Source organism: Colobus angolensis, unplaced genomic scaffold (assembly GCF_000951035.1).
Source record: "Colobus angolensis palliatus isolate OR3802 unplaced genomic scaffold, Cang.pa_1.0 Scaffold8, whole genome shotgun sequence".
In the NCBI taxonomy this organism is placed as follows: Eukaryota; Metazoa; Chordata; class Mammalia; order Primates; family Cercopithecidae; genus Colobus; species Colobus angolensis.
The window spans coordinates 11,533,498-11,552,278 of NW_012121820.1; the positions used below are offsets into that span (position 1 = coordinate 11,533,498).

At 42.7% G+C, this 18,781-nt stretch overlaps 1 protein-coding gene across 1 annotated transcript in view; it reads left to right on the forward strand.

The window, feature by feature from the left end:
* The window catches only part of PTPRT (protein tyrosine phosphatase, receptor type, T), a 714,397-nt gene that overhangs the window by 566,094 nt on the left and 129,522 nt on the right, over positions 1 to 18,781 (forward strand). The gene's annotated exons all lie outside the window — the stretch shown is intronic.

Here is an 18,781-nt window from a genome sequence, read left to right on the forward strand (position 1 = left end):
ACTTTGTTGCCTGCTGATAATACATAAATTCTAAAATGTTTTTCCTTGGGCAATCATTCATTCGTAGGCATTTTCTATTTACCTGTGTTTGTGCTGGACCTGAGAGCCACGGAGATCTTCATACATAGCTCCTGCTTGGGGGAGCTGAAGATGTATCACAGAGAAGACTGTGGCAATACCCTTTTGCTGATCCAGCCACAGAGAGAACCGGGGTCAGAAGTGCCCAGCCACAGTGCCCCCTTAGCAATATGACTGCAAGGCAGGATTGGGTTTACTTCTGAAAGCACTACCTTCAGCAAGCATCCCCAAAATGGGAATGACTCTTACAGCTAGCGCTGTAGCAAAGATGGGATCCTGTGATGCACAAACTGGAAAATGCCTTGCTAAGTGTTTCAAAATAGTGCTCTTAATGGAAGGAAATGCTTTAGTTAAGCCCCACAATGTTGATGATGATGATAATGATTGCATTTTGTTTGTTTTTAGGGCTTTATCTCTTCCACAGTGCTTTCCCACTTATTAGCTAGTTGTCTAGTTAAGCTTGGAGGTATTTCGGAAGTCATTATTAGATAGATGACTGTGCCAAGCAGGAAAAAGCCCCGAGTTTCCTGGTTCCACAGTTTTAGGTAACTCACTTAATTCCATCTCAACTTCAGTTTCTCATCTGTAAAATGGGAGTCATAATACCTACATTTTAGAATAGCTCTGATGTTTAAGTGACATATTATTTAATTCATAAGCATTTGCTGAGCAATTCCATTGTGCTAAGGAGAGAAAATTGTTGAGTCTTTAGTAAGAAATACTCTCTCAAGGAGCTCACAGCTTAAAAGGATCTTGAGCCTGTTAACGTTATAAAATAATGTTACAAGTGTATGAAAAGAAGAGCAGTGAAGACATAACACAGGGGAGGAAGTCACTGATTCTCCTTTAAGGAAAGATACCATGGGTTAACGGGTCCAGTAAAGTTTTTGGTATAAAGTAGATGCAAGATGTTCCCTTAAAGAAATGACACATTCGCTAGGCATGGTGGCTCATGCCTGTAATCCCAGTACTTTGGGAGGCCCAGGCGGGTGGATTACCTGAGGTCAGGAGTTTGAGACCAGCCTGGTTAACATGGTGAGACCCCATCTCTACTAAAATTGTAAAAATTAGCCAGATGGGGTGATCCCAGATACTCAGGAGGCTGAGGCAGGGTAATCGCTTGAACCTGGGAGGCAGGGTTTGTAGTGAGCCAAGATCGCGCCACCGTACTCCAGCCTGGGCAACAGAGTGAGATTTTGTCTCAAAAATAAAAAAGACACATTCATTCACTTTTCTCCTTGGCCTCATAACATTGAAAAACACACACATGCACACACACAGAAACACACTATTTTTCATTACTTAATTTGATAGCATGCTAGGAAAAAAACGTTTAAAGGCAAAGAAGAGAAAGAAAGGAATTCAATAGAGAGGGAAAGAAAAGGGCAGGAAGAAAGTTTGAATCCTATTTATAGTACTTAGTATCTGTGAATCCTAAACCCTCTGAGGTTCAGTTTGCCCATCTGTAAAGTGGGAATGATAGTGTTCAATTCATGGGATTATCCTAAGAAATTAATACAGTGTACGTGCCAGGGGAATTATTGTCATTTATGAAATTATAGAGCTAGGTTAGAACAAAGCAGTGGTTTGATATATCAGAGAGGCGGGTTGGGGGGGTTGGGGGTGGAGAGATCAATTTTAACTACCAGATATAGGTTACGTGGAAAAAGAATTTGAAAATAGAATGAAGTAGGAGGATTTTAGATGGTGGTCCTTAAACTTCACAGATTTTCCCCTCCAAGCAGTTAGGTAAGACAACCCTCCCCCTGGCATCCATCCATGATGATATCAACAAGAAAGAAAAGAGATAAATAATGATTTTGGCCAGAACTACAAAGGAAGACGATGTCATTTTTATATGAGAAGACTTTGTAGACCAGTGGGCAGAAAAAGAGCTGGGGTTGAATGGGGTCAGGGGAGTGTGCTGCCATGGCCATTTCCAAATATAGGGACTAGGGGACAGGTTTTTTTTTTTTTTTTTTTTTTTTTTTGAGATGTGGCTGGCAACACCTTCCTTTTAAAAGGCAAAGTTGTCAGAATTCGAGAGGGGCCACCATATTCTGAACAGTGCCATTAGAAATGTTGCTTTTCTGGGAACAGGGCTTAGAGGAGTTGGTGTATTTTGGGGAGAGCTCTCAGCTAGGAAGGAGACCCCAAGCCATAGTCTTTATTATAAAGAGAGGTTGGAGAACTGACTTAACTGGTCTGGGGTAGTGCCTAGACATTTTAAAGTTCCCCAGGTTATTCTAATCTGAAACCATAGTTGAGAACCACCCATCTGGAAGGGCTTGAGAATCCAGGGCTATCAAATAAAGGCATTTGAAAGAGCATCATGAAGCATTAGCCTGGCCATTTAGCCCAGAACCTTAGTTGAGAGTTTGGTCCCATACGATCATCAGATACACATGATTTTGAGTATGATGATGGAACCTGAGTTTGGAAAGCAAAATCTATAGAAGACAAGATGCTATTTAGTGGCATCATTTCCTTTTGTAGGTATTGAGGTAGACAATCCTTAGACTGTTCATAAATGTACAGAGGTCATTTAATAAAGGGCAAAAATGCCCTGAGCACATACATATTGAAATAGTATTTAATTTATTGCAACAATCACTACTCATGATGGTTTTGGGGGCATTATGAGGAGTAAAGTCCCCTCCACCATGATTATCTCATGAGAAGTGTTTGTTCAGAAGCCTTTCTTTATCCTTGAAGCTTCAAGGGACTCAGTGCTTCTGCTGATGAAATCTCTTTCTTAACAGAATAAAAGAACATTGGCTGAGTGACTTTCTGGAGCATTTTTTTATTCCAAGGGCTTTGAACCACTGTGAACATTCTAAGAGGGTGGGAATTGGTGGGTATACTACAACCACCCATGTTTTTTAAGTGGAAGAATGGAAAGAGTAGTGTGGTCAAAACCCTGCTTTTAATGAAAGACTTGATTTTTGTAAAGAGTATAAATATCATTTTATTAATGTTGTAAACCAAATTGAGCCTCGAGACTAAAGAAGGCTTATTCTGTTTGGGAAAACAGCTTAGCAACAATAGACTTTTTCAGAAATGGAGAAGAGCTAAGTCTTTATACTTTATTTCATTCTTCCTTCCTCATACCAATTTTGATTTGGGAATCTACCAGATGAGAACTTTTGGTGAAAAATCTAAGCTCATATCTGGTTGGTAGGGGATTTCATATTATTTTTTCTTATCTTTCCTTTATACATCAGAGCTACCATGAAAGTGTGGGATCTAAGGTTTTTCCAGATCTGTGGCTGATTCGAAGTATATGCATTGACTGTTTTACTATGATGTTTTCCAGCCATGTAGGCAAGGGGCAATTTGCTCAAAAATTGTACTTCTGTAATCTCATCTTCCATTACTTAAGGGCACTAAACAGTGCTTTTGCCTTAGCTCTGAATGGTAAGGAAAAGAGGAAAAGAATAACCAACACCTGGAAGCAGCATTGTAGTGAAAAGAGCATGGACTGGATTGGTGTTTGAATCTTGGACTTTGTCACTTACTAACTGAAATTCTCTGAGCCCCTGTTCTCTCAACTGTAACTTGGGGATAATAATACCAAATGTGGGCGGTTGCTGTGGGGATTTACCAGGACAGCATAAGATAATTGAATGCATATATAACATCTGGTTTTTATATCTGGTGCATAGTAGGTGCTCATTACCTTGTAGTTATTATTAGTGTATTATTTATTTATTTATTTATTTATTTATTTATTTTTTTTTTGAGACAGAGTCTCACTCTGTTGCCCAGGCTGGAGTGCAGTGGCACTGTCTCAGCTCACCGCAAGCTCCGCCTCCCGGTTTCACGCCATTCTCCTGCCTCAGCCTCCCGAGTAGCTGGGACTACAGGTGCTGCTCCACCACGCCCGGCTAATTTTTGATTTTTAGTAGAGACGGGGTTTCACCATGGTCTTGATCTCCTGACCTTGTGATCTGCCCACCTCGGCCTCCCAAAGTGCTGGGATTACAGGTGTGAGCCACTGCACCTGACCAGTATACTTTATGTTTTATAGTACTCTGTCTACTCCTGTTTTGCAGTTTACCAAGTACTTTCATGTAAGTGTTGTGTCAAGAAAAACTTTCTCAAAGTGCACTTTTTCTCCACTCTCACACTACCACAGTCATCAACATGGAAGAGGATTTCTGTGACCAAATGTATAGAATGATTTCTCCACACATCAAGCCACGGACACCAGCTGGGTGTCCTGCAATTCAGTTCCTACCCGGATATAATGTCAGATCCCACGGGTTAGGGGCTCAGTTCCCATGACTGTTCCCCATTCCCCAAGATACCAGTCACAAGCCTGGGCCTCTGAAATGTCTGACCAGCAGGCTTCAAGTTGGGGTTCCCACAACCCCTTCTTTGGGTTCAACTAATTTGCTAGAGCAGCTCACAGAACTCAGGAAAACATGTTTAATGGTCTGTTATAAAGCATATTACAAATAATACTGATGAAGAGACACATAGGGCGAGGTTTGGGGGAAGAGATGTGGCGCTTGCATATCCTCCCCAGGGCACTACCCTCCAGGAACCTCCACGCATTCAGCTATCTGGAAGTTCTCTCTCCAAACGCAGCCCTCTTGGGTTCTTAGGGGAGCTTCATAAAATCAACATTCCTCCCCCCTGGTATGAGGTGGGACCCTCTCAAAGGAAGGTCTTAAGATCCACAGTCAGAAAAGCAGGGGAAGATGAGAGTCCTGCTTTGGGACAGGTGAAAGGAAGGGAGGAGAGAGGGCATATCTCCTGAGGCCTTCCCCTGGACCCTAATACACCCAACATTATAGCAAAAGACTGTAACAAGGCATATGGGAGTTATAAACCAGGCACAGTGGACAAAGACCAATCTTAATATTTCGTGACACCATGGGTATCTCACAAAATCTTTGAGTCACTCCAATGAGGAAATATTTCAAATGTAAGGAAATGAAGTCTCACCACACTGAGCAGGGGCACAGGCCATATGAAGGAAGAAACCTATGGAAAAAAAGAGGTGCTCATTACTAGTGCTGTGTTTTCATCATGAATTGGGGGTGGCTGTGGCAGGGATTCTGAAAGAGGCTACTTACTTTACATGACAGCAAAACTGGTAAGTACTATAGCCCCCTGCCCCAGAGAGAAGCACTTTACAGGTCTGAGCGCAGGGGAAAGATGCAGTGAAAGGGTCCAAAGTTAGTCCTTACCCTTTGCTCTAAATTACAATAGAAAAAACAAAAACCAACTGATGTGGTTTGGCTCTGTGTCCCCACCCAAATCTCATCTCAAATTGCAATCCCCATGTGTCGAGGGAGGGAATGGGTGGGAGGTGACTGGATCTTGGGGGCGATTTCTCCCCATGCTATTCTCGTGATACTGAGGGAGTTATTGTGAGATCTGATGGTTCTAAAAGTCGCAGTTTTGGCTGGGCACAGTGGCTCACATCTGTAATCCCAGCATTTCGGGAGGCCAAGGTGGGTGGATCACTTAAGGTTAGAAATTTGAGAAATCCTGGCCAACATGATGAAACCCCATCACTACTAAAAATACAAAAATTAGCTGGGCATGGTGGCATGCACCTGTGGTCCCAGCTACTTGGGAGGCTGAGGCATGAGAATCGCTTGAACCTGGGAGGCGGGGGTTGCAGTGAGCCAAGATAATGCCACTGTACTACAGCTTGGTTAACACAGCAAGAGTCTGTCTCAAAAAAAAAAAAAAAAAGGCAGTTTCCCTTGCATGCTCTCTCTCTCCTGCCACCATGTAAGATGTGCCTTGCTTCCCCTTTGCTTTCTGTCACGATTGTAAGTTTCCTGAGGCCTCTCCAGCCATGCAGAACTGTGAGTCAATTAAACCCTTTTGTTTATAAATTACCCCATCTCAGGTAGTATCCTTACAGCAGTATGAGAATGGACAAGTATACCAACCAAATAAAAAAGTCTACCAACTAGCCAGACACAGTGGCTCATGCCTGTAATCCATGTACTTTGGGAGGCCAAGGCGAGTGGATCACCTGAGGTCAGGAGTTCATGACCAGCCTGGCCAACATGGCGAAACCCCATCTCTACTAAAAATACAAAAATGAGCTGGGTGTGGTGGTGCATGCCTGTAATCTTAGCTACTCAGGAGGCTGAGGTAGGAGAATTGCTTGGACCCGGGAAGCGGAGGTTGCAGTGAGCCGAGATCGCACCATTGCACTCATAGCCTGGGAGACAGAGTGAGACTCCATCTCAAAAAAAAAAAAAAAAAACTCTACCAACTGTATCATTTTGTAAAATATACTCACTGCCCCTAAAACAGGAGCAAGATCATCCCCTGTTTCACAATTGGTATGAAATGTATCATCTGCATTGGAGAAATAGGACCAAGATTAAAGAAAGGATAGAGTTGGGATCATGTTCATTGTTTTTTAAATTGGCCTCTTGAGTCCTGCTTAAACTTCATTGAGTAAATTTTTGTGTCTTAACGTTTTTGTTTATAATGTCTTATAAAAAGGGTTGTACCTTGGAGAGAATTTCATTCCAATTTAGTTATAGCACACATACATAAAAAACTTTACTTAAAAACTATACCTAAATGATTATGATATTTAACATAACAATGTTTCAGGTTATATTTTCTGGGCGTTTGAGGTTTAGAGGTTTTTTCCCCATTCTTTCTTTTTATTAAGGTGCTTTATTTTTATTTATTTATTTATTTATTTTGTAGAGAGGGTGTCACTATGTTGCCCAGGCTGGTCTTGAACTCCTGGCTTAGCAATCCTCCTGCCTCAGCTTCCCAAAGTGCTGGGATTACAGGCATGACCCATCACGACCTGCCTCCCTTTTCTTTCTTTGAAATAAATGTGCAATAGCTTGTTGATATCTGCAAGCTTGTTAATATCCTGCTGAGTTTCGACTAGGTTTGCATTGAATCGGTAGATCAATTTGGTGAGAAGTGACCTTTTAACAATACTGAGTCTTCCAGCCTAGGAACATGTCTCTTCATTTGATTGGATCTTCTTTGATTTCTTTCGCCACCATTTTGTAGTTTCTGTCATGTAGGTCCCATGTGTATTTTGGTGGATTTATATCTGAATGTTTCTTTTTTGGGTGCTACTGTAAATTGTACTATTTATGAAAATTCAGATTCTATTTGTTCATTATAAATACACAGAAGTGAAACCGATTTTTGTATGCTGAAAAAAAAAAATACATATATATATACCTTTTTTTAAAAGATAAGAAAATAGATATCTCAGATGGGGAAATCATTTCCTTACTCAAAAAAGGCTACTGCATGAACGATGTGTTAGGCTGACCCAGGCCAGGTGCTTAGCCGTGGCCAGTATGTGCTACATGTGAGTTCTCATCTGTCTTGCCTTGTCCTATTCTATATTGCTGTAAAAGGCAGGCTCCATCCAATTAATGATAGTTACAGGACTTAGAACCGTGTGATAGTTAAGATGTCAAGCCCTGGCCTCAGGCAGCCCCGGGTTTGGATCTTGGCCTTACCATATACTAGCTGTGTGATCTTCGGCACGTCTCTCACACCCTCCAGTCTTCTTTTTCCTATGCTGCAAAATGGATGTAATACATGATAACATTGTAACTTGACCACAGCCCAGTGCCTGGCACCCAGCAAGCACTCAGTAAGCATTAGCTATTCTCCTTGTTGTCTTTCAGGTTGTTAAGTTATAAGGAGCAAGACGCTAGGGAAGTCTAAAGAAGAACTCTCTAACAATCCTTATCTAACACTGGGTCAGGTTGAATGGGAAGTGGTGAGCCTCCTATCACAGAAGAATGGACCACCCCCTATCTAAAAAGGCACAGAGGGAGTCAGGCTTCCCTGAGCGTTGCTCTGTGTGTTGAGATTATAACACCCTTCATACCCTACATAGCATTATAAGCAGAACTAGTTCCCAGGTCTCCCCAGTCCTCTCAGATACGTGACCCACGGACACAAAGCGTTTGAAGCAGTAGGCAGAAATAGTATCCCTGAAAACACAAACACCGACCAGACTTATCTTTCCATCAGTGGCAGTTTATGATTGCACATTAAATTCAATTGCTTTTCTTTAGGAGGCTGGTGTAGGGACCCGTCTTCTCTAACCCAGTGCCATCCATTCTAGCTTTCCCCAGGAGCGCAGACAGACCAGCCGCCTTCCTAGTGTACACTAATTAATTTATCTCATGCTTGTGATTTTATGGCGCTTAAGTGCTGGAGCATTTCTGTTTATTCTTCTCCCTGCAAAGCACCTCACGTTGCATAAAGGCCATGAATCTCCATTGCAAACGCCGTCTGTCTTGGACTGGAGAACAGCCCACCGGCTGTCTGTTGTCTTGCTGGCACTGCCTCTTACAGCCAAAGTAACACATCCATTAATTTATCCTTAATGACATTTTGACATTCCAATCAGTTCATCAGATGTTTCTTTTGCAAGACTTGTCCCGCACAGCCGGGCCGGGGTGCCAGGCCACTCTTGATGCATAATGCATGAGACAGTGCACCACTCAGTACCCTGTGACAGATAGATGCATCTCTTACTCTAAGTATGTTCCTAATAGCCCTGGCTCCCAGAGTGATTCACACCAATGCCTTCAGAGTTGTTTTCTTCTATGCTTCCAGCTTTCTGTGCTTTAGAGAAGCTGGTCAGTGCAAGGAGAGGGGCCTGGGCTCACAAACATAGATGCAACAGTGCTAATAGGAGGGAAAGTAAGGGTAAATCAACCCCTTGCTATAGTCAGAGTTTAGAGAAGTGTTAATTCTAACTCAGGTGGAAGAAGGGCCTAGGGCAAACCTAACATCTTGAATCTTATCATTACTCTGCTACTACTTAGAAATTAGGATCATGAAGACACTCTGATAACAATAATGGATATCAAAGAAGAAAGGAAAATTATCCTTAATATCCTCAATCTAACATATGAGCCATTCACACACAGATATACTTCCTTATCGTTATAATCACAATGTAGACACATTTTTATTTTCTAGTATTTTTTAACTTAAGGTAATCCAGTTAGCATTTTTCCATGTCATTACATAGTTTTCATTTTTAATGGCCCTCCATCATTTTAATAGCTGCATAATATTCCATCCCGGGGATGCACTATAATTTACTGAACCCATTCCCTATTGTTAGACATTTACGAGTCTTTAACCGATCGCTTGCTATTAAAGAAAGGCAGCCAAGTTGGGTGAGGAGGAGAGCATGCTCTCAGCAGGCTCAAATCCCACCTGTTCCCTTTACCTGTTTTATAAGTTTAGGATTAACCCTTGTGGGCCCTGAATTCCTCATCTATAAAACAAAAGAAATAATCACTACCTTGTTAGTGTTGTGAAAATCAGAGCTATGTTTAAGATACTAAGCACATGGTAGTATCTGCTAAATGTTAAACTATTACATTTACCTAACTATGCCAGTAGTAGGTGCAATTCTGCCCACCCCCCCCAAAAAAATCTGCAATGTCTAGAGACATTTTTATTGACATACCTGTCAATAAAAGAAGGAACTACTGGCATCTAGAGGGTAGAAACCAAGGAGGATGCTACTAAGCGTCCTACAGTGCACTAGGTAATTCCCCAACACACACATAGCGAATAATTATCTGGCCCAAAACACCAACAGTGCTGAGGTTGAGAAATCCTGGCATAGAGGAAGCTGTGTTTCCAGTGGTACCTACATGATACATGAATATTTTCCTTCTTATTCCTTAGGATAAAATTCTAGGAAAATGGGAATTGTGGATTAAAGGATAGATGGTCTTATGCCCATCTACAGTTTTGGGGTGGAGTGAGGGATGGATGTAATTGTGTGTGTGTGTGTGTGTGTGTGTGTGTGTGTGTGTGTGTATGTTTTGAGACAGAGTCTCACTCTATCCCTCAGGCTGGAGTGCAGTGGCTTGATCTCGGCTCACTTCAACCTCCATCTCCCGGGTTCAAGCAATTCTTGTGCCTCAGCCTCCCAAGTAGCTGGGATTACAGGCACCCTCCATCATGCCTGGCTAATTTTTGTATTTTAGTAGAGATGGGGTTTCGCCATGTTGGCCAGGCTGGTCTCAAACTGCTGTCCTCAGGTGATCCACCCGCCTCAGCCTCCTAAAATGCTGGGATTACAGGCATGAGCCACTGTGCCCAGCCTGGATGTAATGTTTGAGGTGACTGATGAAGAAAAGATGGAAGATAAATGGTTTGTGATCCCCTCTGGGGCAGAGGATGACATTCCATAGACCAGTGGTTCTCAAAATATAGAACCCAGCATCTCCTAGGAACTTGGAAATGCAAAGTTTTTGCACTTACCCCAGAGTTACCAAATCAAAAACTCTGATGATGGAGACCAACAATGCTGCTTACCAAGGTGATTCTGATGCACACTCAAGTCTGAGAATCATTGCCATGCACTACCTGCAATAGAAAGCCAACTTGTAGAATAGTAAGTAGGACCCTGCTTAAGTACAGAAATTTGGTGAAGAAACTGACGAAAAGGGTCAAGTCTTAGACATGGGGAAGCTCACATATGGGACAGGGCAACCATAAAGGAACAGAAAGTGTCACTCAGTTCATTCATTCATTCCATAAACATGTTTAAAGCTTGTACAACATTGTGGCAAGTGCTAAGCTACGTGCTAAAGGAAATACAAATACAATATACAAATATGTATATTTTGTACATTGATTACAATGAAAAGTGATGACAGAAGATAGGTAAATGACTGGGATATAAAACAGAAGGAAGGCCTGCTCTATCAGGGAGAGATCAGAAAAGGCTTCCTGGAAGAAGTGATGATTTGAATGGGATTTGAAGGACTTGTAATCATCTCTTAATACATTAATTCAACAAGTCTTTACAGGATACCTGCTTGTTCCAAAATCTATGTAAGGCCCTGGGGAATTGGTAGTGAACAAGGCCAACAAGGTTGTTGTCCTTGTGGTTATAGTCTAGCAGGGCAATAGCCCTGTGAGTTGGCCATTCAGCAAGAAGGAGATGTTTCTAGTTGGCAACTGAACGTCTAAGATGGGGTCGGGGTGAGAGGAGGCAGTTGTGAGTTGGTGAGAGGGAGATCACCCTGGAGTCCTGGTTTGAGATCTGAGATCACGTGGACATATGAGTGTGGAACGGAGAAGGAGGTTCACTCAGCTGTACGGAAATAGCCATAGAGCCTCAGCAACCAGGAGATACTGCTTGGAAGAGGTTGCTGGGGTAAAGCTTGAAGAATTCATGGTCATCATCTCTCCACATACAGGCTGTGTTGGGATATAGCAGACAGACCGAGGAGGAGCATCCCAGGGGTGAGGCCTTCAGGAGACAGAGTTCAGCTCGGCCTCACCTCAGCAAGGAATGGCCTATATAGGGAAGTGCAGTCCTGATGAGGAGCTGCCCATATAGGTGATGAGTTTGGGTTGCTGGAATTTGGCAGTCAGGGGCTGGATATCCTCTGGCTGGGGGTGCTGCAAGGAGTCTCCTAGCTAAGGTAGGAAAATGACTGGGAGGGCCTTTCCAGCCTGGAGAATCCAAGATTCTACAACTTTTAATGATGTGAAACTGAAGGTCAAAGCGTGAATAGGGGAAGAGCACCTGCCCCACTGTCTGGTTTGGTTTCAGGTCGTATGAGCAGGATATGGATAGAGCAAGATGAAACTACTGAGAGGAAAAATTAGTCACCTTGTTTCCCCGGAGTGCTCATCTCAGAGAGCAGATCAAACATAAAATTAAAAATTAAAGCAAGGAAAAAGTCATGCAGATTGCTGGGGCAAGGAAGGAGGATAAGGATAAAAAAGAACTAGCACTTGTATATATGTTTATATGCTAAAGACCATGCTAGGGAACTGTCATCATTTATCATTTCTAATCATCACAGTAACTCTGCAAATTAGGATATGTTAAATTCTATTCTATAGACAAGGAAACTGAGTCTCACAGAGTCATAGAAATGGAGACTTGATCACGATTACACTGCTGTTTGGAGCCAAGTCAGTCCAGAGTCAGAGCCCATAGTATTTCTGCAACACCAAGAACAGAGGGGCCGTCTCCCCAACCCAGGGGTTCAGAGCTCAGACAGCATTCATTCAGGGCAGCTCCCGTTGTCTGAACCATGAATTCTGGTCACACTCTGCTTTGAAGCACTTTTTTCCTTCTTATCACCTATTACGTAACAAATGCTTATGTAGAGCTTATTTGGTAGGTGACAGATCCTAGTTAAGTACTTTCATATTTATAAGTTAGTATCTACCTCAAAGCATTGTTAAGAAAATTCATTATAATTATTCCTATTTGACAGATGAGAAAACTGAGTGATAGAGAGGTTTAATAATTGCCCAAGCCTGTACAGCTAATAAATCATGGAGCCAGGATTTCAACCTAAGCAGTCTGGCTCCAAAGTCAATGCTGTTCCTACTAGGCTCTGCTTTAGGGCCCAGGGACCAGTGTGGCCACATACCCAGAGGGAGGAAGGCCTCACCTGTGTTTCCGGCCTTCTGCTGCTCTGATTTCCCTGCCAAATCCAGAGAACAGTCCAAAAGTGTCTGGCTACTGCCTAAGTGGAAAGAGTGTGATTGGTAGGAGAGCCCATCCAGGCCGGAGAGGTAGCCACAGGCAGAATAAAGAAGCAGAGATAGACAGGTAGCGGCACAGACATGGACAGCAAGACAGCAAAGGGATGGAAGTAAAAGAGCAAGTCCTTTGGCCTTTCAGACTGTGATGACATCTGTTGCTGCTGCTGCTTCTGTACCTTTGCCATGCTGGGGGATTCACAAGCCCTAGATGAGGGTGATGGGGCAGGAGGGAAAGGACCCACCAGCTATGCCCCAGAATTGGTACCCAACAGAGGCAATGAGCAGACGGGATGCTCATTGCCTGCAGGCCATGAGTGGTTGTGAGTGAGAGTTTTCTGGCTGCAGGTGTCTGTGCACATGTGTGCATATGTGTGAGTGTGTGTTTGCCTGGGGAGAAAGGGAGGCAGCTGAGAAAGGTTTAGGACAAGAGGAGATATGTGGTGGCCCTTTGCCTAAGCGTGACGTAACAGGGAATCTTAGAGAACACTTAGAAGCCTGACTGCCAGTGTTTGAATCCTAGCTCTGCCCCTGAAAGCCTGAGTGGCTTTCTAGGGGTTACTTCAACTCTCTCTGCCTCAATGCTTTTATCTGTAAAACAGAACTAATAATACTCCTGGGCTCAGAGTGTCACAACAGAATTAAAGAACTTAATAGCTTGTTTATAAAGGCCTTGAATAGTGGCTGGCATGGAATAAATACTTTATAATGTTTGTTAAATAAATAACATTAATTTAGGACTTACTATTTTATGGTCATTTTATTAGTTTCCTCAGGCTACTGTACCAATGTCCCACAAACTAGGTGACTTAAAACAACCAAAATGTGTTCTCTCATAATTTTAGAAGCTATAAATCCAAAATCAAGGTGTTGGAGGGCTCAGGCTCCCTCAGACTCGAGGAAGAATCCTGCCATGCCTCTTCCTGGCGGCTGCTGGTGCCTGCCGGTCCTCCGTGTTCCTTGGCTTATGGCTGATTACTCCCATCTCCACCTTTGTTGTCACATGGCATTCTTCCAGGTCTCTTCGGTCCGAATTTCCTTCTCCTTGTAAGGACACCACTCATTTGGGAATCAGAGCTACCTAGTGACCTCATTTTAACTTGATTACATCTGCAAAGACCCTATTTCCAAATAAGGTTACATGGACAGGTACCATGGATTAGGACTTTTGCAGCCAGAAGGTGGGTGAGTGGAACACAATTCAATCCATAACAATCATTTTAAAAGCATCAGGTATTGCCATGATTCTTAGATGCCAACTCCGCCCCCCATCCATAGTGAAATCAATACCCAGAGAGGGGAAAGGGAGTGTTCCTGGCAACTCAATGAGATATTTGGAGATCTGGACCCGGCGGCACCCAGGTCTCCTACCTCCTAGTGTTCCATTTTCAAGAATGAAACTTTACTAATTCAGACCTGCTGAAGAGTCGGCCCACCTCCTTCGGTGGTTCTCAAACTTTGGCATGCAGTAGAATTGCTTGGAGGGCTTACTGATCACCTAGAGTTTCTGATTCAGTATATCGGGGCGGGGCCAGTGAAGCTGCATTGCTAATACATCCCCAGGTGAAGCTGATGCTGCTTGTCTGAGGAAGCCATACTTGGAGAACAGCTGTTCCTCATTGGTGGTGCTCAAGCTTAGTGGCACATTATAATCACCTGGAAAACTACTGCACACCCAGATGCCCAGGTTGCACCCCAGACCAATTAAATTAGAATCTCACTGGTAATTTTTAAAGCTCTGCAAATGATTTGCTCAGCCAAAGTTTGAAAGCATGGCTCTGTAATATGTCAATGGAGGTTTTTAGAGAAAAGCCATTATTCAGGGCATCTGCTTTAAAGTATTCATATTTCATAGATAATGAGGTTATTTAAACTAACTTTTTTTTGTATTTAAAATATTATCATACCAGAGAGCATTTATTGAATGCTTACTGTGTGCATACCTTGGACAAAGTGGTTTACCAGCAACATACCATTCAGTCCTCCCAATAGTCTTACAGGGAAGTACTACTCTAATCCGTGTTTTACAGGCAGGAAGAAACTGGCATGCAGAGGGCCGAGTAACTTGCAAGAGCTCGCACAGTTAGTCTGACATGGAGCCAGATTTTGATGCCAGGCTGTCTGGCACCAAAGCCAATATATTAACTGCTGTGCAGTCCTGCCTCCTGATATGAGGGAAAGCAGTGCATTCTCCTTTAAATGCTACACACATCCATATCCCTGTTTACACTATTGATTCCTATGTGATGTAGCTCAGCCTTTGCCTCAATTACAGTAGTTCTGAGTCAGTGGGGGCATAGATGAATAAAGTTTTGCTGCATTTGTAAGACACCAGAATCATATGTACCACAGACTGAATTTGCCCTTCTAGATTAGAGTAAGGGTGGAGGAACGTGGAGCAGGTGTCCTGAGCTGGCAGGCAGAAGGCAGGGCTTGTATCCTACATGCTGTGCATCGTAGCTACTCTGTCCAGGCCTCAGTGTCTTGTCTATGAAATGAGAAGATGCTGCAGTTCCCTGACAGTTGCAATGTGTAGCTTTAAGCCGAAGTCTAGTCACACCAGCAGAGCATCCTGGATTCAAAGAGGACAATACCAGCTTTTAGTAGAAGCAGGGCCTCACTTGTGTATTTTTTTTTTTTTTTTTTTTTTTTTTTTTTTTTTTTTTTTTTTTTTTTTTTTTTTTCTCTCTGACTCCAGGATTTCAATCTTCATGATTTCCCAGGAAAGTCTGTCTGGAGATTCCAATGGAGGATGGTCCAGAGGAGGAGCCTTGTGGGGAAGAGGAAGAGTAGCTGATCAGTGTCTCCACAGGAGAGTGGGCATGAATCCCTCATTCAGGGAAAAACTCTAGGTGGAACCCTGAAGACTCCTCCCCCACCAGTTGGCTGGGTGGTCCTGTTCCTAACCCAGAAGAGAGTCAAGGGTTTTGCAGAGTCCAAATCCTGGGATCCTCCACTACCTCTTTTCTAAGTGGTTTCCCAGTCTCTGCTTGAACTTCTCCAGTAGAGGGGAGCTCAATACTTGCAGAAGCCAAACAGGGCAGGATTCCTGTCTTGTTTTTCATATCATTATCTCCTTCCTTCTAACAGCCACAGATTCAAAGTATTTGCTCATTAACTATTTGTCCAACAAATTAATGAGCAAAGAGGAGGGAACTTCTAACTTTGGGAAGCAGGCAAAGACTTCTAAGAGTAGGGAACATTGAGTTGGGCCTAAAAGGGTGAAGAGAAGGTTGCCAAACAAGAAAAATTGGGGAGGGGAATTCAGGCATTAGGTACTTCCAAAAGAGACCTAAGCAGTTCTACTTTGCTAGAAATTCCTTCATTGTATCAAGCCAACCTGGTCCTCATTCTGCCGCTGGGACCATAGAGACCCAGCCATCAGATGCATGAAGAGAACATTCCTTTGTATTCCCTCTCCATGAGAAATGTCCCTGGATGTTTCATGCACTCCTCCTCTTGTAGCGTGATTTCCACACTTTTAACAGCTCTTCATTCCTCTCCCATGAGCCATTCTACCTGCCAGTATCCCTTGTAAAGAGTGGCACTCAGAACAAATCACAGGACTCACAGTCCATCCTGGGCACATCCCCTGTCACCTACCCCTCACTCAGCTAACAAGCAAAGGTCAGAGAGAGCTCAAAGTGATCCGTTAGAAGGAAAAATGCCAAGAGCTATGGCCGCGTCACCTCATCCTCACCTGTCAGAAGCAGTAAACTTTGGATTGCTGTGTCTTAAAACATTCTTCAGCTTTGGAAATGTTCCTGCAGAGGAATAAACAGGCTTATGCATACTCTCTTTTTATCAGCTTTTGGTACCCCCTGCTGGCGAAATTGTGTGACCCAGTTGGCAAAAATCTCAGAGCAACTACAGGAAAAAAAAAAAAAAAAACCAATTCAGAGAGTCATAAGTACTTGAGTTTTGAAGGCTCTGAGAATTCCATGAATTATATGATCATCCCACGAGTCATGTGACTATTGGATGAGATTTTCTTTTTCTTCTTCAACATGCTATAGCTGCAGATATTTTGTGGGCTCTGTGGGGGAATCTCTGGCTTCCATGAACATTTTGTTAATTCTGCAAACATTCCAAGAAGGAAATGCTAAGTTGCCACCCAAAATATTTCTAATTACAAATATTGGCCGGGCGCGGTGGCTCAAGCCTGTAATCCCAGCACTTTGGGAGGCCGAGACGGGCGGATCACAAGGTCAGGAGATCGAGACCATCCTGGCTAACACTGTGAAACCCTGTCTCTACTAAAAAAATACGAAAAACTAGCCAGGCGAGGTGGCGGGTGCCTGTAGTCCCAGCTACTCGGGAGGCTGAGGCAGGAGAATGGCGTGAACCCGGGAGGCGGAGCTTGCAGTGAGCTGAGATCCGGCCACTGCACTCCAGCCCGGGCGACAGAGCAAGACTCCGTCTCAAAAAAAAAAAAAAAAAAAAAAAATATTCCAGGTCACCTGATAATTTTACGCAGGTGTTTCCTTCTCTTTCTTTGCACGTATCTACTTTTAAAATGGTTATAATTTGTGTTCAGAGTAAGAGGACCATCTTTTCTACACTTCAAATTGTAGACTTTTAAGTATAAATTTGTACAACAAATTTATTGAGCCATGTGCCAGATACTCAGCAAGAAATTGGAGTAGGTGCAAAGAGTCAAAAGCCCTTCTCCTAAGAGGTTCTTGTTGTAGTAGGTGAAAGAGTTGAATCACTGTAGTTTGACTCAACAAGTACTTAGCTGACATGGCACCAAAACCCTCCCTGATCTGCTGCCAGGGTTCAAACCAGGTTCTACCTCTTACGTAGCAACAGGTATTTCTTCTTGGTGTTCGTCATCTTTGTGATTTTTGTCTCTACCTCTGTATCTGTTTAATGCCTGTCTTTGCCATTAGTCTTCATGTTCCATGAGGATTAAGGTCAAGAAGACATGATCTTGTAGCATTTAGCAGAGACTGATACATGTACCTGTTCAATGGATGAGTCAAACCAGAGGAGAAAATTATAATTCTATGTAGAAGAGCAGGGAGAAGCCTCAGAGGAGATGTGACACTTACATTGAGCCTTGGAGGATAAAAAGGAGGCGACCAGTGGAGAAGAAGAGGGACACATCAAGGAACATGGAGTATTGAGGAATAGTATGGTGGGAGGAGGTGGTTGATGTTTTCTGAAAGGGGAGGATAAGGTTGTGTGTAGAGAATAAGACTGAGTTGAAGCCTGGTCCATAGTTAAAGGGTCATAGTTTAAGGGTCCAGTGCCCTGTTCACAGATTTGGGTTTCTCTTTTGTTGAGAGAAAAAAATAAAATAAGGGCCTAAAAAGGTGAAGAGAAGGTTACCAAACAAGAAAAATTGGGGAGGGGAATTCAGGCATTAGGTACTTCCAAAAGAGACCTAAGCAGTTCTACTTTGCTAGAAATTCCTCCATTGTATCAAGCCAACCTGGTGCTCATTCTGCCCCTGGGACCAGAGAGACCCAGCCTCTATGGTCTGGGGGTAGTGAATTAAATTATTTGGCTGTGGAGATGAATATCAATTTTTCTGTGTTACTGAGAGGTCTTTTTTAAAAACTTAAATTCAGAATTCTGGAAGAATAGATACAGATCCCCAAACTGTGATTTTGTGTTTTATTTCCTTCCACAAATACCCTCTCCATTTCCACCTTGTAGCTGTCTTTGCCAATTGCCAAAACATCTGTCCGTACATTAAAATGATTATATAACATTATTATCACCATGAACATACAGAGTCAGCCATCAGCTTTAAATACCAAGGAGGTAATATAGCTGATATTTTTACAATTCAGTTAACTTTCCAATTTTTAAATATGTGTTTTGGGGATGCTTAGTTTTTCTTTTTTGAATACAGGTGTTCAGAGCTACCCAAACATTTCTATAAAGTACCATTTTTCATAAAAGCACTGAGGCTTTTATTATTATTATGATTCCTTTGAAAACCAATGATCTGTGCCTAAGACAACCCTTTCCATATTACTTTACCCTGAATGGAATGAGGTTGGTTGAGAGTTCTGCCCCCAAGGAAATATCAAAGCCTCCGAAACATACTCATTTATAGTTTTAAAGTTAACTCTCTTATCAGATTTCCTTTTATTTCCTGCTGGGCCCATGTGAGCAGAGCTCAGATAGAAGCAAAGAATCTGCTATATATCTTTTCAAATTTATGATTAAG